This window comes from Crinia signifera, chromosome 2, assembly GCF_055691185.1.
Source record: "Crinia signifera chromosome 2, ASM5569118v1, whole genome shotgun sequence".
NCBI lineage: Eukaryota > Metazoa > Chordata > Amphibia > Anura > Myobatrachidae > Crinia > Crinia signifera.
Genome location: NC_139218.1, coordinates 93,983,482 through 94,006,360, shown reverse-complemented (window position 1 = coordinate 94,006,360; position 22,879 = coordinate 93,983,482).

Here is a 22,879-nt window from a genome sequence, read left to right as displayed (position 1 = left end):
ACATTTCAAACACTGACCGGAAACCACGATAACGATCTATAGATATTCCCACTATCCTGGAGGCTGCTATACTTCCTATATATTCTGGGCGTAGAGCCCCTCTATACCATTCTTTAATCGTGATAGTGAAAATAGTGTAAAATACAACATTTACCTACCATGTCTAAACTTTACTTATAAAATTTATTCTGCAAATCCCAAAGTGACTGGTTCTATATCCTAACATCATTATAAGTGAAGAAAAAAAAAAAAAAAAGAAAAAAAATATACTAGCAGAAGTGATCCTATGTATAAGCATCCCAAGTTAATTCAGCAAAAGTTTATAGTGACATTCATCCCCAACAAGTCAATATCAAAAACAAAAAACAATAGAAAAGAGGATTATACCTAAAGAGAACGTTTTAAGATGCAAAAGACCCCAATGAGTGTTATAGCGTGAAACCACTTCCTCATAAATACTTAGGGGGGGCTACCCCCAACTATCCCACTTGGGACCTTGTAAAACCGTGACTAAATCCTATAAACATATGCTCAGCGTAGCCAGCCATCTCTCCGGCCGCTAATACCAGGTGCAAAGGGGAAGGTACGTACCAAGAACATTCAACTACCCCTTGCAGGTTTACTCCCCAACCCCCCTGTCCCCCGAGCAGCACCCCCCTTAAAAAAAATTCAGTATAAATCCAGATGCCGTCACCTCCTTTCCATCTAGATTATAGACCTAGATCCACCCATCTGTCCCAGATCGCATGGAATTTCGCTTCATTCCTTCTAGTGAAGTAGAGGTATTTTTCGTGTTCCCTGACCGTATTGACCAGTGAAACCCATTCTGCAACTTTAGGCCCCCCCTCTGCCATCCAAGTCCTAGCTATGCAAACTATTGCTAAGGCACAAATGTTCATCACTAAGGCCCTAAGAGACTTATCCACAGGGGTCCCTCCCTTCACCAACAGGATACAGAGTTTTGGGGTACAATCTGTGCCTGGGATACCCAAACGCTCAAGCACTTGGGCTATCCGGGCCCAGAACTCCTGGACCTTAGGGCAGCTCCAGATAAGGTGGAAGAACTCAGTTCCGTCTCTTCCGCATTTGGGGCAGGTCGAATCCTCCCTCCCCCCAATTCTAACTAGCCGTACCGGGGTGATATATGTTCTGTGTAGAGCAAATAGTTGCACTTGTTGAAACTTAATCTGTGTCGATGCCTTGTGAATGTTGGACAGAGCTTCCCTCCATTCACCGTCATTGATTCCCCCCAGATCTGCTTCCCATTTTCCTTTCAAAATCTCCAGGTTATCACCTCTTGATTCCCCCAGGAGGTGCCTATAGCATTGGGCAATCAAATGGCCAGGGCTCAATTTCCTTAGATAATTTTTGGTATGTGAGTCTTCTATGGGGGGCGTATCGGCCTTAAATTGTTTATGCAGGGCGTGTCTTATCTGGAAGTATCTGAATCTAAAGTGATTCCCCAAACCAAATTCATCCTTCAAAGACAAGAAGGTTCGGAACCCCTCCCGATCATACAATTGTCCAATCTCCCTTACACCTTTTTCTCCCCACACTAAATCGACCTGGAGGTCCCGCAATTCACTCAGGTTTCGGGAGTTAAAGAGGGGAGTCTCTGGATCGATGCCTCTACTTCCCAATATATTCTCCACCCTTTTCCATACTGCAACGGCCTGTCTAAGAATGGGGGGCCCTTTGTGTGAACAACTCCCTGATAGAAGGTAGTGCAAAGGTGTGTAGCCCGGTGAAACCGAGCGGACTAGGGCTTCCACTAACTCGGTGTCCTGCCCCTCCTTTAACCATGAGCCAATAAATGCCAGTTGGGACGCTAAATAATATATCCAAAAATCTGGGAGGGCCAACCCTCCTTCCCTCCTATACCGAGTCAGGACTTTACGTCTAATTCTAACCCTACCTTTATTCCATATCAACGAGGAGATCAGACCTTCTATCTTATGGAAGACTTTCCGGGGTAAATAAGTCGGAGAGTGCTGCAGCACATATCCCAATTTAGGTTGTACCACCATTTTGACAAGATTGACCCTCCCCGTAACGGAGAGGGGCAATCTTGCCCATGTGGTCGTTTTGCACTTAATATAATCCATGATCGGTTTGACGTTTAAAACTTGGAAATCCTCCGGTTTTTTCGATACTAATATCCCCAGATAGGAAAATTCCTCTACGACTTCTAATGGTGCGAAGATTGACCTGTCGCCGTTCTCTGGTTCTCTCAATGGGAGAATACAGGACTTACTCCAGTTGATATTTAGCCCAGAAAGCAATCCAAACTGATTCACCATTTTTAAGACCCTCGGCAGGGTTTGTGTCGTGTTATCCAGAAATAATAGCACATCGTCCGCATATAATGCAATCCGATCCTCTCTCCCTCCGACACTAAGGCCCCTCAATCCTTCGCTAGTTCTAATCTTGGCTGCAAGCGGTTCCATTGCTATTACAAATAAGGCCGGTGAGAGGGGACAACCCTGCCGGGTGCCTCTGCTAATGGGGAAACTGTGCGAGATATACCCGTTGACCATAACTCTAGCCTTGGGGGAGGAATAGAGTAGTTTTACCCAATTGATGAAAACTGGCCCAACACCGATCCACTCAAGCACCCCCCACAAGTAATCCCATTCAAGGGTGTCGAACGCCTTAGCGGCGTCGAGTGAAACAACAGCGGGAATTCCGAGACCCTCATGTCTACTCTGGAGGTGAGAATATAATCTTTTTAAGTTCGTCGAGGACGATCTCCCTGGGACAAACCCTGTTTGATCGTTGTTTATTACTTCCCCCAGGACCTTATTTAAACGGGTGGAGAGTAATTTGGCCAGTATTTTTACATCGTTCGAAAGAAGAGATATAGGCCTATATGACTCTTTCCGGCTGGCGTCTTTCCCCTTTTTGAAAATATTAATTATTAGGGCTTCAGACATCGAGGGGGGGAGTTTCGCCACCTGGTACAAATTATTAAAGAGATCAAGTAATTTGGGGGCAAAGAAACGCGAATATATTTTATACAAATCCTGGGGTAGTCCATCCATCCCCGGGGCTTTCCCTCCCGGAATTGTGCTGATTGCGTTAACTACTTCTTGCAATGTAATCGGGGCATCGAGCATAGCTTTAGATTCCACTGACAATTTGGAGGATGCGATCTGAGCCAAATAACTTTGGATCTCAGCGGGGGTCATAGTGGATTTAGAGTTATACAAATTCTCATAGTACCGAGTAAAACCTTGAGCTATGCTTGACGTAGTGTTGAGAATCTCCCCCCCATCTTCCTTAATTTCCAGAACCGTGGTGGGAGGACGATCAGATTTGACCAAGTGTGCCATAAAACTCCCAGGCCTATCCCCTTCTGCAAATCTCCGATGGCTGTTAAAAGCTTCCCTTAACCGCGTTTGTTCCTCTAACTTTTTCCTCCAGGCCTCTTGGGCTTGTATCCAATCAGTTCTGCTCTCTCTGGATTTCTCCCTTAGGAAGACCTGCTCTTTTTCCCTACAATCTTCCTCTAGACCTTTTTCCTCCCGCCTATAATTAGCCTTCAGACCAGCTACCGTTTTTATTAAGGAGCCACGAACCCCTGCCTTGAAGGCGTCCCAGATATACTCAACAGGCGCTGAGCCTTCATTCCTGACTAGAAACTCCTCCCATTGATCCTCCAATCCTGCTTCTGGCTTTATTCTTGCAAACCAATGAGGATTGAATCTCCAATATACAAAACCTCTATCCCCCCCGGGGGCAAAAACAATCTCCAATGGGGAATGATCCGAGATACCCCTGGCCCTGTAGGTCGCCCCCCGAACCACGGGCAGGAAGTCCACAGTGGCCAGGGCCAGATCAATCCTGGAGAAAGTCTTATGTGAACCCGAGAAACATGAGAACTCCTGTATTGTAGGGTGGAGCATTCTCCATACGTCCCTTAGTCCCATCTCCTCTACCAATAGTGAGAAGCTGTTCGTTTGCCCCAGGTTACTCTGGGGTTTGAGTCCCCATCTATCCATTTTTATATCCATTACATTGTTAAAATCACCGAGCACCATACTGGGTATCCCGGGGTGCAAAGACATAAATTCTGCACTTTTCTGCATTACTTGATAATTGAAGGGGGGGGGAATGTACACCGCCAATAGCAGGAACACATATGAGTCAAGTCTGCACTTTAAGAAGATGTATCTCCCCCCTGGATCCACCACGACCTCGTCGACCCCAAAGGGGATTCCCTTCCTCACCAGTATAGAGACTCCCCTGGAGGAGGAGGTAAAGGTGGAATGATATGTCCACCCTATCCAAGCTTTCCTCAGCGACAATACTTTCCTCCCCTCCAGATGAGTCTCCTGGAGACAAACAATGTCGACCGCTAATTTACGTATTTCCCTTAAAACCAAGGATCTTTTAAATTTATCATTGAGACCCCTCACATTCCATGAGAGTATACTATATTTCAATGGCCCCATACCAATGATGCACCTCTGACCATGATCCCAAGAATGACAGCGAAATTTTGAACCCACCCTGGGTGCTGCTCCGTGACCCTACCCGAAGAAGTAAACCTGCAACTATTCCTACCCACAACCCCCCCTCCCCCCCACCCTGCATGCCACCCCCCCCCCCACTTGACATGCCTATTACCAACCCATCCCCCCTCCCTCCAAAGAAAACCCCAAGGGGTTCTCTGCGGGGCAATAGACTTAATGACCACTCAACAGGGCTCTCTCCCGCCCACCTCAGACAATATCATTAACAAGTATTAAACTTCCCCAGAAACTTCCCCCTGAACTCCTGATACACAGGCAAATATTATACCAAAAAAAGAGAAAGAAAAAAAAAAAAAATGAAAAACCCCGAGATCCCCAGTCTCCGAATAGCCGGACCTGCAGTACCCCAATTTGGGCTGAGGGGATATGTAAAACCAGGCCTCAAGGAAAAAAAAAAAAAAAAAAAAAAATTTCAATTTCAAGGACCCCACACAAACTTATATCGGCTGACTATTTCTAAAATTATGAAACAGTGTTCCTTATCCGGGACTAGTAGCTCAACATCAGGAATCATTCATAGAGCGTGGAGCTGGAAAGTTCCTATCCAGCCAGTCGTTAGCTTCAATCGGATTGGCAAAGAAATAGGATTTTCCCTCAGAGATCACCCTTAATTTTGCTGGGAAAGTCATTGCATATTTCAGCTGCAGGTCCCTCAATCTTCTCTTCACCGGATTGAACTGGGCTCTCTCCCTTTGGACCCCACGTGCATAATCAGGAAAGATCGATATTCTTTTATCGTTCCACATCAGCTGTCCTTTCTCGCGGCACAAGCGGAGGATTAAGTCTCGATCGGGATAGAAGACAAATTTGGCTATCAGGGTTCTGTCTGGGGCTCCAGGGGGTGGGGGTCCCGGCGGAACCCTATGAGCTCGCTCAATGGCAAATAGCTTGGAAAAGGTCTCATTTCCAAATTTTTCCACTAGCCAGTTCTGGAGAAACAGCGTAGGATTGGTTCCTTCAATTTTTTCCGGGAAGCCCAGAAACCTGAGGTTATTGCGCCTTAAGCGCCCTTCAATATCTGTGATTTTGTTATCCAAATTCTCTACCTGCCGCCTCATTTTTTCCATACTTTGGATTAGTGGAGGGACCATATCCTCCAGAGCTGAGGTCCTTTTCTCAACCTCTGCTGTACGCTCATTAGTTTTTTGCACAGATATGCGGATGCTATTTAAATCTTCTTGGACCTTCTCGATCTTTGTGGCAAGCCGCCCCTCACTTGCGGCCAATGCATCTAAAACTTTTTGAAGTGAGTCCACCTCCTGAGTTTTGTCTGAATGTTCTGGGGGGGTGGTAGGCGGGGTTCCGGCTCCCTTAGTGGAGGAGGTGGGGGTGCGTGCATATTTGGCTAATTTATTAGCCGTCGAAGTATTCTGCGATTTCCCCATACTGCCAACTGTGTTTCCTCCAGAAGCCCCAAGGTCCCAGAAGCGGGTAATTGTATAATTACACAAGTCGCCCGGTCAACTATTAAAAAGTCACAGGCAACAAGTCTATGTTCCAGAGAGAAAATTGCACTCTGAGTGGTATATGTGGGGTTCCCCTGTGGCAGACCCGTAGGTAGTGCTGTATGGGTAGAGGGCACACTGAGGCTGTATCCAAACTCAGAGGCTCACGTAGAGCTCCATCAATCCCCTGGCTACCACAGCCGCACTTATATAGCGTAGATCAAGCCAATTTAACCCCCGAAGTCCAGTAAATAGTAGGCGGTGGTATACTTGCGGTTTACAACCCGATTAACCCTGAGTCATACCTTGTATGCAGTGTCAACTGCACAGCACCCCTCCTGCTTCACACCTCCTCCACCGCCTGAAGAGTAGCCAGCAGCCGCATTCAGGATCTGTTCTCCAGTTGTGGATAATAACAGTGCCCAGAGCCAGCAGCAGGTATTGTTGTTGTCGGGGATCAACTGTCTCTCCCTGTCTCGGGGTCCCGGGACCCGTCCACCGCAGGCAGCGTGAATAAACAGGCGGACGCGTCTATGCCGGCGTCCGCGTCACAGGCTGAGCGACACAGGCTGCAGACGAGGGCGGGCTGCCCCGTCCAGCAATTCCCTGTATAATGCGGCCAGGCACCTTGCACCGTCAGCGGGAGTTGCGGTCGGAGTCCACTAAGTCTCAGCGGCAGGGACCTTTCAGCGGGTAAGCTGCCTGTCCTCCGGCAGGGGGGTAGAACGTCCGGGGAGCCGCTTCACATCGGTGAGCCGGGAGAGAGAGACACGCGCGTGCTACACCCTACGTGCCGTGGTCACCAGCATGAGACTATCTTTACCAGTAGAATATACACTGCTATGTGTAAACTTGACACTGGAACAACCTATACTCCTGATAATGAAGGGTGACCAACTGTGCATTGGTCTAATGCACAGTTATGTAAGGATTCGGTTTGAAATACCAATGGTTAAAATACCGGCAGCTATTGACCGACGGTCAAAATCCCGACATAGTTAAATTCCAGACATTTAAAATCCCAACGGTCAAAATACCAACATTTAAAATCCCGACAGGTCAACATGGGTTTTTCACAGATTTTTGCTCAAATGTCGTCACAGTCGACATGGACACAGTTGCAAGTAAACCGTAGCCCCTCCCATCGCTCTCTTCGCTCGCCATGCTTCGAGCACAGTGCCTCGCTGCGCTCGGCACACTATTTTATTCTCCCACCAAGCCCTAGTGGATGGTAGGGCATGACATACCGCCTGTCGGCACATGTCGGGTCAAAAAACAGTGAAAAAACCCATGTCGACCTCGCTACCTGTCGACCGAAAGTCATGTTGACTTTTTCGCCTGTCTACATTCTTGTCAAGATTTTAAATGTCGGGATTTTGACCTTGTCGGGATTTGGACTGTCGGTAAATGGTTGTTAGTATTTTGACCATCAGGATTTTGACCATCGGGATTTTGACTGCATCCCTCATGTAGATTTATTATCCTACAGTATGAGGATTGAGATGTCTATTTGAATAGACACTGCTTCATTATATATTGTTACAATTTTAGTACAAAGTTATAATACAGTGACAAAAATTTCTTGAATTTTTGTGACATGACCTTTGGATTTTGTTAATATTTCATCTACAGAGGTGTGCTGGTTGCCATTGTGCAGCAATACACTTTTCAGTGATTGCGTGCTGCTGTCAATGAACAGTCTCCAATCTTTGGGTTTGTACTTAGGCACTCCAAGCTTGTGCAGAAGTTTGCCAATATTTGTACAGTACAGCAAGTTCTTATTTTCTGAGAAAAAAATGGAGAAACTCTTGGTGTTTGTTGCAGTAGAAGGTGATGCAAACACTGTCAGACAGGAGTTTTTTTCTTTCAATCTTGATGCCAACAATTCGGCAGAGGATTTTGACAAGCTGAGATCGTGAACTACATCATTGAGCTCCTGTTGAGAAAATGGAATTGAAGCACTATCATTGACATCTAAATATGCTTCTTCTCTTTCTTCAACACTAGAGAAAACTTCCTTAGTAATGTCAGGAAGTTCTCCAAAGACCAGTACTGGAATTTCATCACAGTGAGCTACAGGACGACGTGCCAATGCAAGATCAGGTTATGTGAGGCTGCTCCGGTTCTTTTTCTTGATCCCAGTCACATCAATAGCGCAGAAGTTGCAGTCAGTGCCATGGTTTGTCAGTTCCCTCCAAACCATGGTAATTCCAAAGTTCAAAGAACTCTTCTTGTCCTTGGTCCACTTATGCAGATACTCAGTGCATGTCTTGCATACCATGGGCCTTATTTTGGTTCATTCTTTCTGACAAAATCCTTCTTAGATGGACAAAACCATGTGCACTGCAGGGGGGGGGGCAGATGTAACATGTGCACAGAGAATTAGATTTGGGTGAGTAATTTTGTTTCTGTGCAGGGAAAATACTGGCTGCTTTATTTTTACACTGCAATATAGATCTCACTTTGAAGTAAAACCCCACCCAAATCTAATTCTCTCTGCACATGTTACATCTGCCCCACCTGCAGTGCACATGGTTTTGCCCATCTAAGAAGCATTTTGTCAGAAAGAATTAACCAAAATAAGGCCCCATGTGTGGTGGCCAAGCTTTATCTTGGTCACCAAGCGGCATCCTAAAATAAGCTATGTAAGCACGCTTTATGAAACTTGTGATGGCATTCCTCTTCGAAACAAGGGTGTATTCCCCGCAGATATAGCTGAATATATCAGGCTTTTTTTTGCACCATCTTCTTGCCAAAACCATTTAGTTTACCTACACATAAAAAAAACTACATTTTTAATGTAAAGCAATATAAATTGTGAAATAATAAATTTGTATTTGCTCAGGTTTCTGCCTTACATGTCATATTACACCAATAATGTGATAATACATATACACATTAACGAAAGCTCAATAAGTCAAAAAGTTTACCTGAAAAACATTTTTTTTCATGCCCAGTGTATTACACTGCCTTTATTTCTTTAAGTACTGTGTAAGCCAATTATCAATACATTAGCTTTAGTTTTGCAAGCTTCTTTTGCTAATCTTTTGGAGAAATAATGTGACCCAGAATACAATAATTTTTGTTCTAAAAACTATATATCAAACTTCATAAAAAGGCTAAGTTTCAGTGAGGAACCAAAATAATTCTGTTTTTGAAGTAGACCAATATGTCTTCCAACTATCTCAGTCACAAAACGGAGACTGTTAGCGCTCCCCAACTGCACATTGCGTTACCTGTAGTGCTCTGTGAAATGCTGACGTCCAGCTGTTGCCTCTATGGAATTCTGTCCCAGGGGCCAGGAATCCTGCTGGTGCCCTGCTGTTGCCTTTGCGGCATTCTATCCCAGTGGCACGGCGTCCTGCTGCACATACTTGTGTGCCCACCATGCTGGCCTTGACGCCATTCTCATCCATCGGCAGCATGTTGACACTTCTTGGTCACCTGACCCTGCAAAACTCAGTTAGGACTGACTCCCCTGCATGGGAATGCCTCAGCCAATCAGCTCACAGCAAAAGGTATAAAGCCCAGCTCAGGGAACAGCACCCTGTCAGTGCTTTGTTGTCTATCAGACTGTAGTGAGCCCCTGCTTATCTCTGCTTCCAAGACACAGTGCAATTACGAGCCTCACCACTCCCTGACTCCAGGTGCGAAATGTAATAGGGGGCAATTTTTTAGACACGTGCGATTTTCAATAAAAACGTCCGAAATCGCACGAGTAATAGGGTGTGAAATCGCACATTTCGAAGTGGCGATTTTTAGTCACACTACAATTTGCATCCAGATGTTTTCCCATTGTAAAGTATCTAACTCGCACATGTAATAGGGTGCGATTTTTGGTAAACGTTACCAAAACTCGCCCAAAAATTAGACCAGGTTCTGATTGGCTAATTTGACAGAACCATGCACAGATCATTGTGAACTGTGCATGGTTCTGTTCAAAAACGGGTTAAATACAAGAAACCTGAAAAAAAAGAGTGGGGTCCACCCTTCTGAGCATAACCAGCCCAAGCTCAAAGAGCCAGTCCTGGTTTCATAAAATCACAGGGACAAACAAGTTGGGGCTCCCCTGATTTTACAAAACCAGCACCAGGCTTAAGGGCCGGTCCTGTTCCCAAAATACGAGGGACAAAATGACTAAGGGTCCGCCGTATTTCAAGAACCAGCACCGGGCCCAAAGCACCCAGGTAATGCACCAGGGTAATGCCACAGCTGGGGTAACTTTTTTACAAGTCCCCCCGCCCAAAGCATTTATCCCTTTGATCGGTCAACATGGGCAGGGGTCCTTGGGAAGTGGGGAACCACCAAAGAAGGTAAACCCAGACCATGATTGGCTGGTGGGCGAGCCTAAGTCCCAGTTGGGGGCAGAGCCCCAGATGTAAACAGAAGACCGGAGCATGGTTAGAGTGGTGCAGGGCTCCCGGAGAAGCGCTGAAGATGGCTGGTGAGTATGTTTTCTATCCACAGGTACCCGAGTGGATACTACCGGACAAGGGTAACGATTCTTTGTGGCAACATGGGTGATGAATGCGCTCCGTGTGTAATAAAGTTTTAGTGTCAGTGTGTAAGTGTATTTAACTATTTATACTTCACTGGGACTACAAGTCCCAGTGGGCCCTTTATTGCCCCACATGCTGGGACTTGTGGTTCTCAAAGTCCCTGCATGTGGCGTTGGCTTGCTGGGACTCATAGTTCCTCAGCAATATACAATAGGATTTTATCTATTTTTTTACACCAATTATCAGCTCAATGCCCACTGCCCAGGGGCATCGAGGACAGCCCTGGGCTTCAATGTGGGCAGGTAAGTTCTGGAGGGGGGACCCCTTCTTTGGAGGGGTCCCCACTTCCCCAGGACAACTGCCCATGTTGACCGGTCAGAGGGATAAATGCTTTGGCCGGGGGGACTTGTCTCCCCCCGGCTGTGGCATTACCCTGCTTGCTGGTTGGGCCCGGTGCTGGTTCTTGAAATACGGGGGACCCCTAGTCATTTTGTCCCCCGTATTTTGGGAACCAGGATCGGCCCTTGAGTCTGGTGCTGGCTTTGTCCCCAACTTGTTTGTCCCTGTGATTTTATGAAACCAGGACCGGCTCTTTGAGCACAGGGTTAGTTATGCTCAGGAGAGGAGAACCCATGCGTTTTTTTTTTTACACAAAATCAAAAAGTCTTGCAAAGAAAGCATTTGTGATCATGAATTCTACTGCCATTTGAAAGGTATTGCAGGCTGGCATATTGGAGCTCCATTTGCAATTCTGCTGTGCTTCCAATCACTCGAGATTTAAACCAAAGTGCTTTCTTTGCAAGACTCTGATGCTAATAGCACCTCCCTGATGCCTCTCAGCCAAGTATAAGCAGGAATGTGGTAACAACAGTATACCAAACTCCAAATTAATATTACTAACATTGGACTGATTGCATATGACTGTTTACCTTACGAACAATATTGGATTGCCTACTTACCATCATTACTAAACCTTTTACGAGCTTGAGGTTGGAGAAAGTGGATTTATCTGGTCTCATACTAAAAGAGGGCTTCTGTCTTCCCCTCTGTAATATATGAGCTATTTTAGCATATTTAATCACTTTTCAGGGTAATCCTGATTTTTTTATTTTTTTTTTTTATTTTTATTGTTATTTGTAATTGTATGTTTGGTATCAGCCGGTACCTATGAAATTGATTATTACATTTTATTAATACTGTCACTAAAATAGTTTCTGTATCTTTACATGTTCTAATTATCTTTAGAGATTGATTTAATCCCCCACATCCAAGTTCAAGAAGTATTTAACAGATTAAGAAATGATCAACTCTTCTTTAAATTGGAGAAGTGTGTCTTTGAAGTCCCATCCATCTCCTTTTTCCGATACATAATTTCTGGCTCTAATCTTCGCATGGATCCAGAGAAAGTCAAAGCCATTCTGTCCTGGAATGAATCCTCAACCCTGAAGGCAACTCCAACTCTTTTTAGGGTTCACTAATTACTACAGGAAATGTATTGCTGGCTTTTCAACTTTAGTAGCTAGTATAACAGCTCTACCAGTAAAAAGTCCCACCCTACTAATTGTCCATCTGAAGCTAAACAAGTTTTTTGTCTGTTAAAAGAAGCTTTTATCGCTTCCCCTGTGCTTCAGCATCGAGACATTTCAAGGCTATTCATTGTCAATGTTGGTGGGTGCTGGAGCAGTTCTCTCTCGGTGTTCTTTTGATGAGAAGATTAACCCTTGTGCATATTTTTTTTTTTTTATTATCTTCTACCAAAAATTACTATCCTATTGAAGAAAAATAACTTGCCTTTGAAGAGTGGTGCTACTTATTAGCAGAAGCTCAATTCCCAATTACCAGCTTCACAGATCATAGGAATCTGTTGTTCCTCAAGAATGTACAATGCTGCCTTCCTCGCCAGGCACAATGGTACCAGTTTTTCTCTCGCTTCAACTTCAAGCTCACCTATCTTCCTGGTCCTCAGAATGGGAAACCGGAAACGCTCTCTCGTTCTCTCTGCCCTGAGGAGGAACTGCCTCAAGAGGAATCCTGCCAAGTCCTCAATCCGTCCAGAGGAGCATAAGCTGCATTGATAAGTACATCTTGATCTTATTATGAATTTTCATTGATGATTTTTTGAAAATATTTTTTCAATACCATAATAAGTTTTTTCAAATGGTTGTATATATTACATTAGTGCTGGAATTCGTTAGTAAAAATATCTGTAGCTTCAAGTAACCCTGCTTTCTGCGCTGCTTGTGTCCCCAACTTCGATCAAGCATGCACCCCTGCATTGCTGATTCCCCCAGTTTCAAGCAACTCCCTTTCTTCATTGCTGGAGCCCCCGATTCAAGCCAGACCATGCTCCTGTACTGTTGGTGTCCCCAGCTTCAAGCAAACCTGTGCTCCTGTACTGCTGGTGTCCCCAGCTTCAAGCAACTCTTTTCTTCATTGCTGGTGTCCTCAGCTTTAAGCAAACCTGTGCCCCTGTACTGCTGGTGTTCCCAGCTCCAAGCAACACTGCAACCAGTATTGTTGGTGTCCCCAGCTTCAAGCAAGCATGCACCCCTGCATTGCTGATGTCCCCAGTTTCAAGCAAACCTGTGCTCCTGTACTGCTGGTGTCCCAAGCTTCAAGCAACACTGCTACCTGTACTGCTGGTGTCCCAAGATTTGATCAAGCCTGCACTCCTGCATTGGTGGCATCCCCAGCTCAAAGTAAATCTTGAATCCTGCATTCCTGCATCACTGGTGTCCCCAGCTCCACACAAGCCTTCCTTCCTGCATCACTAGTGTCCCCAGTTCTGAGCAAGCCTGCTTCCAAGTATTGCTGGATACCCCAGCTCCAAATAACTTTTAACTACATGTTATTCAGCCATTGACTTTATTCCCTTCAGCCATTGACCATCTCATTCCGTTATTGACATTTTTCATTCAGTAATTTATTCTTTCATTCATTCAACAATAGATACTTACCTTTAACCATATGCATGAATAAATCATATAGTACATCAAATCTGCCAGCTTCCGTCCTCATGTATCCAGCCAACTGGCCACCTGTTCTTGTCCAGGTTCACATACAAAAACAGCCATGAGAATACCTGCATGAACTGTCCCAATAAATCCCTCAAAACATAACTAGTAATGTGCAATTTCTTATGCTGATAAAACAATCTGCACATCTTTGTGTTTATTAGTGTGATTTATTGAACCTTGCTGCACCAATCACAGAGATTTTTGCATCCATGTTTCAGTTGTAAACATTAGTTCTGTAAATGCACTTCTACCAGTTCAAAGCTGGATGATCCATCTAAAACAGGCAGTGGTAATAACTAAACTATCTATCTATTGCCTCCACCACATGTAAGCTTTGCTTCTGGGAACTCTGTGGCACTAAGTAGAGGGGGGGGGGGGATTTGTATCATAAAGAAGCTTTCTGGCTGATTGTTTATAGGGTTTTTACATTATTTACCATGCAAGTTTGTTTTCATCTAATTTTCCATTTAAAAGTAATTGTGTTTGCATTATTTCTTTATATATATATATATATATATATATATATATATATATATATATATATATGAAAAAAGGGGGGTTGTCCAGAGTGCGCTTCCAGTAGTACCACCTAGCCAATAAGGGTATAGAGTCCCAACTTTATGTGATCCTGCCGTCACTTATATCCAAACGGAGTGTTCATAAGCTTCAAAATAACACCGAAGACTTCGAATTTTAAAAGATGGTTCTTTATTAGAAGCCCAACGCGTTTCGTCTACACGACTTCATCAGGGGCAATGACATGGCCTGGTGTGGCCAGAAATCCAGACAGAGGTGAACAAATGGAAGTATCCTTTTACATATACAGTTAAAATCACAGCAAGAGAATATAGGTGCTTACTCCACTGCAGACCAGTGGTCTGCAGTGGAGTAAGCACCTATATTCTCTTGCTGTGATTTTAACTGTATATGTAAAAGGATACTTCCATTTGTTCACCTCTGTCTGGATTTCTGGCCACACCAGGCCATGTCATTGCCCCTGATGAAGTCGTGTAGACGAAACGCGTTGGGCTTCTAATAAAGAACCATCTTTTAAAATTCGAAGTCTTCGGTGTTATTTTGAAGCTTATGAACACTCCGTTTGGATATAAGTGACGGCAGGATCACATAAAGTTGGGACTCTATACCCTTATTGGCTAGGTGGTACTACTGGAAGCGCACTCTGGACAACCCCCCTTTTTTCATGTACTCTATTTGTGTCTCTCACTAACAGGAGAGTCGTTCCAGAGTTGCAGCTGGTCGAAAGGCCCTCTCCTGAGCGCAATTCCTGACCACTTCTGTTTGTTTTTTATATATATATATATATATATATATAATCTTCCTGATCCTACTGCTAATGAGTGAGAGAATGAGCAGGACACATGTAAATATCATTATTAAAGGGAGAAATATCTAAAGGAAGGGTGAGTGAAAGATACTGTGCTGTACCATCTAACAATTATTGGTACTTGTGTATTTTGGCGGCGCCCATCGCATCGCATACCATAACGCATGCGATGGTATGCGATGCGACACGATTTTGTTGGTTAGTGTGCGATGGCATACAATTTTTTAAATCGTATGCCGTTGTACATGGCATACAATGCGATGCGATTAAACATTTTATAAGCACCCTAATGGATGCTTATACAATGTTGAGCACCCTAATGGGTGCTTACAATGTTAAATGCACCCCCACGCCACCCCCCCCCACTATAAACGTGAACCCGAAGCGTGGCGAGTGCTGCAAGCCCGCGAGGGGCGTCGGTACGCGTCCTACGACCTTTTCATACCCCCACTATCCACGTCGGCGTGGAGTTGAGAATAGAATAGTGTGGCGAGTCACCGTGCCCGAAGCGTGGCGAGCGCAGCGGATACCTGTGAAGCCCGCGAAGGACGCGTTTACCTGTGAAGGTACCCGCGTCCGCTCGCCACGCTTCGGGCTCGGTGGCTCGCCACACTATTCTATTCTCAACTCCACGCGGACGTGGATAGTGGGGGTATGAAAAGGTCGTAGGACGCGTACCGCCGCCCCTCGCGGGCTCGCTGTGCTCGCCACGCTTAGGGTTCACGTTTATAATGGGGGGGGTGGCGTGGGGGTGCATTTAACATTGTAAGCACCCATTAGGGTGCTCAAAAGCACCCTTTAGGGTGCTTATACGATTTTTCATCGCATAGGGGGTCAAAATCGCGTCGCATCGCATGCCATCCGGTACATGGCATGCGATTCGTTCATCACGCGATGCTAAAATCGGGCGCCGCCAAAATACACAAGTACCCAATTATTATACTCATCTCATTTAGTATGACTGAGGAAGTTACTTTTAAATATAAAATCCCAAAATTGCAGGGTCTTTAAAACATATGTTTTCATTTAATTAATAACAGTTTATTTTACAGTGTAGCTGGTTCCATTGCCCTTAACAATTAGAAATAAGGATAAAACTAACTGGATAGTTACATACAGTCAAATGGTAGGAGGGCCCTGCTCGCAAGCTTGTAATCTACTGTATATCAGGTATATCAACTTATACATCATACCATTAGCCCCATCTAAATCATCCAATATTTAGTACCAGGAGGGACACATCCAATCAAAGCAGCTGAATAAAAAAAAAAAAAAAGCCTCCTTGTACTTAAGTATATGAAAATTTCAACCTGTCTCTGCTTTTAGAGTGAACAATCCTATATAAACCAATTGCTAGAGCTTTATTTTTTCCAAATGTAAGAGGATAGCTTGAAATTTGTTGAGCTACTTGGGAATGTAAGGAATATTAACAAAAAATACACAAACTAAGGGAGCAGCATCAATAAATCTAACCAATAAATCCCATAAGAAAGTTATAGGTTGTAAAGGAAAATGATTGACTTAATAAGCGATAAAAATTGACCTCAAAGAAAGTTTCCATAGATGTAGTAACCTGAATGTCCGAATACAATAATGACAGCATCTGCCAAATCTAGTTGAAACTATATTATGAAAGTTTAAGAGGCAGAGCATCAGTTTAGAAAAATAGGCTCTATAGTAGTATCCAATAATGCATAATGCAACATAATGAAGTATATTCAATGATGCCGGCGAGGGGGTTTGTATGTCGAGGATGGATTATTTTCGGCGAGGATCATTATAATTTTAATGTGCAATACTACTTTCTGTCCAGCAGATGTCGCTTTTCCTAAACTGTAATGCGCATGCCTCTAATAGCCAATGGACTCTTCCATAATTTTGTCTTTACTTTGTGTACTAAGTTCAGGATTTTATTCGCAGAATCAGCTTTATCATATCTAAAAATATTCCTTGCTTTGTTCTTATTAAATGGAAAGAAACATGTAAACCACTGCACCACTCACTCCCGTCTTGTACAGTATTGAGTCCTGTTGGAGAAAGTGTGCTATATATGACTCCCACATGGTCTCCATTACTGTGCTGCCATTCACATTATGCTGTATACTGTAAGATACAGCCCCTGGTGCCTGATCCTTTCAAAGATGGCTATGAACTAGTGGGTATGGTATTCAACTTGCAATGCATGCTTCTTGGGTTCGATCCCAAGTGGGGAACACAATTTTGTTGTTTATTTTTATATGTATTTATGTATTATTTTTTATTCAATAAATTGATTTGATGTGTCACTTATAGGGGAAAAAATCTCTTCTACAGTATTCAATGCTACAGTATGCTGAGGCGCTATTCACACTGTATTGTTCCCGGTCATTGCAGCTTCATACTGTACACTACAATTTGCAACTCAATTTAGGCTTCTGCACCTCCCCCACAATCACTCATTAGTATTGATTCCCACTGAGCTAATTTAATGCCTATATCAAAGCACCTTCCCCAGCCACGCTGTCGCCCATTCACGCTATTGAGTCCTGTTATCTAGTAATTTTCTCTTTACTCTGTGTACTAGTACATTAGGGATTTTATTCGCAAAAGTTATTCTCTGACAGTATTCTACGTTTTCTCTAGGGTAAACTGTAAAAAGTACAGTAGCACAACTTTAAAATACTCTATTTACCTATTTCCAGCTTGTGCCTCCAAAGCTCTGTGGGCCCACATTTTACAGTATTTTATTTATTTATTATTAGTTTATTATATTTTACACCAGGGGTGCCCAGTCTCACCACAGCCATGTCATGGCTCTGGTCTAACGGTTACAGTAATACACATGCCTTGGAATACACTAGGGGTTTACACTATGACAAAGGACAAATGCTGATAGGGTCATTTGATATATGGTGAACCAATAGCAGGGAACAAATCAGGGCAGACCCACCAGCAGGGCCAGACTGAGACCAAAAATCGCCCCTGGCATTTTGAGCACATAGGCCCACCTACTTGTGACACATTATGGAATACACCGTACTGCCCATTACAGAATATGACAATCTGTTATGCCCATTAAACATTATGGCATTGGCATACACCATAATGCCCATTAGACATTATGGAACACACCGTATTGCCCCTTAAACAATATGACAATCCTTAATGCCCATTAGACATTATGGCATTGGCATACACAGTATTGTCCATTACACATTATGGAACACATCATAATGCCTATTACAGAATAAGACACAATCCATTATTCCCATTACACATTATGACACACACCATAATGCTCACAGATAAGGCTACACAATCTGTTATGCACATTACACATTATGGAACACACTGTAATGCCCATTACAGAATATGACAATCCATTATGCCCATTACATCTTAAGACACCCACAATAATGCTCATTACATATAAGGCTACATAATCCGCTATGCCCATTAGCTAAGAACACACTTACAGACACCTTATACAAAGCTGCTTTGAGGTGCCAGAAAGTCTGTGAGAATCATATTCCATCAGGAAGCCTGCACTGAGTTGCAAACTGTAGTGTACAGTATGAAGCCGCCTAGACCGGGAACAAGAGATAATACAGCTGATTCTGCAAATAAAATCCCTAACTTAGTGCATAGAGTAAAGACAAAATCACGAGATGACAGGACTCAATAATGTGAACAGGCAGCATCATGGCTGGGGGAGGTGCTTTGATACAGGCATGCAATTAGCTCATTTGGAATCAATACTATTGAGTGATTGTGAGGGCATATTATTAAGTCATATTGATGATATAATAACTGAGTGGTACAGTGGATTTTTTTTATAAAGGGAAGAATGTGATTGGCTAGCCTCTCACATGTCACTGTCTACTGCCACAACATTGTATTCAGCACTGTAGTCTTAACATGAAGCATTTGCCACCCAGTGGTTAAACGGTGTATTACCTGGTGTGGGACTTAACATATGCCATAATGTTATTTACAGCTCATGATTTAAGAGCATAAATAGAATGCTATGAACAATGATGTATGAGGACACATCTGTGTAGTGACCATTATAATAACTATTGTCTTGTTTTCTTTATTTTTGGATAAAAGTACCTTACAGTCAGGTAATGTTATTCTAGAGCACATACAACACTGGCTATCAATTAGCACCAGTTCTGGTGATTTGCACAGGTGGAGATTTGAAGATTGCCGAGTGAGAACAATTTCCATCCTTTAGCTTTAAAACATATTTACTATAGTATATAAAGAAAAAAGCAACTTCTCAAATACAATAATAGATAATACTAGTTAATCTGGCAACATTCTATTACAATTCCCTTAGTTTTTGCCAGGCAACTAGGATAATCACTGGTTATGGAGCTTCTATTTGCATTATCTAATGAGAAGCAAAGGAAGGCTGTAAATAGTAAAGTGTATGTGCCACTATAGGCTGGTAAACCCCTTCTAGTCACATGAGGTTACATCAGTAACACAAAAAAGCCCACTTTTAGGTGAAAGGGGTTCCAAATCCACAGTAGCAGATCATAATCAGATTTGGAAATTTACAGGCAATGCTACAAGCTCCATTTATCAATGAAAATTAAATCTATATGGAAATTAAGTCTATAGAGAAAATAAAAGTTGCCACCTTTTAAATTTATGGGATTACAAGACATCATAATTTGCAATACAAATTTCAACAAAATTTTGGAAAATACTAATGAGGAATTCATAATCAATTTGGTATAAGAAATCAAATTAACTCCACCAAGACAACTAAGGTCACCGCATGTAATTTTTTAACATTTTGATCAGGGATTCATGTAAAGTTCTTTGAGTTTTGAGGTATAAATGACATAAGACCACTTCTCTCCCAACTAAAAATTAAATTGCAACAATGTTTGTCCCCACCCTTGGTCTGAAAGATAAATCATGCACAAAAAAAGAATAGCCACACCATCCCATATAATTTGGCACTTAAAAATGACTGAAAGGACTTCTATGATTACTACAGACTGGTAGGCTCAGGTAGAAGGGAGTCTATTGTAAGGGAACTAAATTAGCTTTATACTTATGAAAAATAGATATGCATAATCTAGTGTTTTTCTTTATTATTTATTTATTGACAGTTTCTTATATAGCGCAGCATATTCCATTTTATGGGGGTTTACTGTAAAATGCAAACCATATAGACCAGGGATTGCCAACCCAGCCCTCGAGATCTATCAATGGTCCAGGTTTTCCAAATCACCTAGCTGGTTCACAGCTGTAGTCATTACTAACTGTCACATTTTCAACCCTGCTACATTCATTCCTACTATAGAGCCACAGGTTGCATGAAAAACATGAATTGTTGGTAGATCTTGAGGACAGGTTTGGTCACCCCTGATACAGTAAAGTATATAAAATATAAAAGTATATAAAATAGATGGCGAAAACACAGTACATAAGAATGTAATTGACTTGGTGTATTGGTCCAGAGAGTTTACTGCAGTAAAATGCAGTTTAATGCAGTTAATAAAAAAATGGGGAATTCATACAAAAGTCACCACCTACACTAAAAGAAAATAGTAACAGTCTCAAATCAAACATAATACAAGTGAATACCAACAGTTAACTTGCTTCATCATTAAAAAAAATCTTGCAAATATAAAAGAAAACATTTCTAGCTTACTAACAAATTCTCTTGTTTGTAGTATTTTTAGACTGAACACTAACAGTTTCACTACTGCAAATTAAACCTCCTCTTTTACTCTGTGATTTTTCAATTCTTACATCTTTATTTGTGTATATAAGGTTAAAGAAAATCCATAAAAATACTTTTATGGTATAAGTAGTGCATGGAAGACACTACATATAATATAGAATTGTCTAAAAAGACTAGAGTTCCATGAAAGTGGACAGAATAGGGAAGCATACTAACACTTGTCCATAGTTATTTAAAACTAAATAATAAAATATAATAGGATGAAATCCAACTGCAGAGATAGAAACAACCACATTTTGCCATGAAATCTGATTTTCTCATTTGTTTCTTTTTCTGAGTACAATATTGTTTGGCTTTTCTTTCTTAAGTTATCATCCAAATTGACTGCCAGTCCATATGTTCACATGTAACAAACTACATCACTCAAAATAACACAAATTTTAAGCTGAATTAACAAATTTGGAACAATTAAAAAAAAAAAAAAAACTATTTTAAATGTGGTTATAATCTGAAATTTGGGGTGGCAAAAATGGGTTATTCAATTACAGACCATTTTTATTGTGTAGTAAATGTCCCATTCTTAGGCATTAATACATGAGGATACAGAAGAAGTTTCCAGACCCATGTGGTGTTGTGGAATTATGAAGGTTATAGGGCTTGTTTTCATGGTTTCTGCTATGCGTACCTAAAGTCCAGTACACACGGGGGAGATATATTGCTCAGCAATATATTGCTAGCAATATGTTGCTGAGCAACATATTGCTCAGTTTCTCCTTATCATCAGCGACCAGAGATGGACGCTGATGAAAGGGAACCTCTGCTGGCGGTGCCGAGGAGGTAATCAGCAAGCTCCTGCGACCAGCAATTATAACAGGGCTGATAACGGGAGCGCGCACCCGGCGATTTATCGCTGGGGCACACTCCCATCACTGACAATATGGTGGCCAGCGACCATATTTCCAGAGATTTCAGCCCCTATCGCCCCCGTGTGTACACAGCTTAAGCCACATAAAGCCTTATCTATGATAATTGCTGGTGGTAAGGGCTAATTGGTTATCTCCAGGTGATCAAAAAGTGGCGGTCACTAGCACAGTTAATAGAATACCCACTTAGTGTCAAATTTGTGAAAAGAGTGTTGAGTGTTTCTTTCTAGTTGGTCAACTGATAATGTGTGAAAGGACAAACCAGGCTGTAGCCTTCACATAACAGTTCAAATAAAAGTGACTGGTCTGAGCAAATGTTTCAATAATATTAGGCCCAATAGCGGACAATTAATTTGCAGATAAGAACCTGGGAAGATTACACTCATATTATGTTCATTTACTATAAATAACTGGTAAGATTTAAAATACTAAATGAATTCTTATTGTCTGGCTGACAATAAACTACATTTGTGAAATCATAAAATGAGAATTATGCACAAGATAACTTAAAAGCTTAAAATGAGCAGGCTGTAATTACCAAATCCAGGCAATTTGCTTTTTAAGTCACAGTGACTTTTACATGCTTTTCAAAAGACGTTCAAGAAGAAAGAACTGTAACTGTTCACTTCATGCTGCTTAGAACAATTATGTAATTATATAATAAAAATAACAATATTGTAATATATTTTTATATTTTAATATGCAACTTTGTTTTAAATAATTCTCAAGAATAAATGTATTGTCATTATTTGGCATCCATTTCTTAAATAATATGTAGGCAGATAACCTTACATTTAACACAATTGTTTGATATAAGTTAAAAAAAAATACAGCTACAATAATAGCTAGATTGATAAATATAGCTTGCAATATGAATCTAGATATATTAAGAATTTACAGCAAGAGATTAAAAAACAACTTCTGCTTTCATAGTTTGTGTTATTAAACTATTATATAAGATCCAATCACATTTAGGGGGTATCTTTTTAACTTCTGTAAATTAGAGCAGTTATTGGATTTCTGTGAGGCCATCCTATTGGCCTAGTAGCCTGGCACTTATAAGGGTTTATGCTTTGCCTGCTTCCTGGACAGTGTAATGGATAGCATTACTAAATCACAGCACTCCGGTCATTGGTTCAATTCCCACCATGGCCCTTACTGTCTGAAGAAATACAGTGATGATCCTGTGCTTCAAATTTAGCATGCAAGTACAGTAGATCCCAAAAAGTAGTCACCTCCTACATTAAGTAGCAAATGTAAACACATTGGTTGATGGAAGCAGCACTCCCAATTTTGGTAAAATCACAGTTGTACCATATTACAATATTGAGTAGTACTTTTATTATTTTTCCATGTGAGATCTTTCCGCTTGAAGTCATATACCTCAAATATAAAAAAAGGAATCACTACTCAATGTGTAGATGAACCA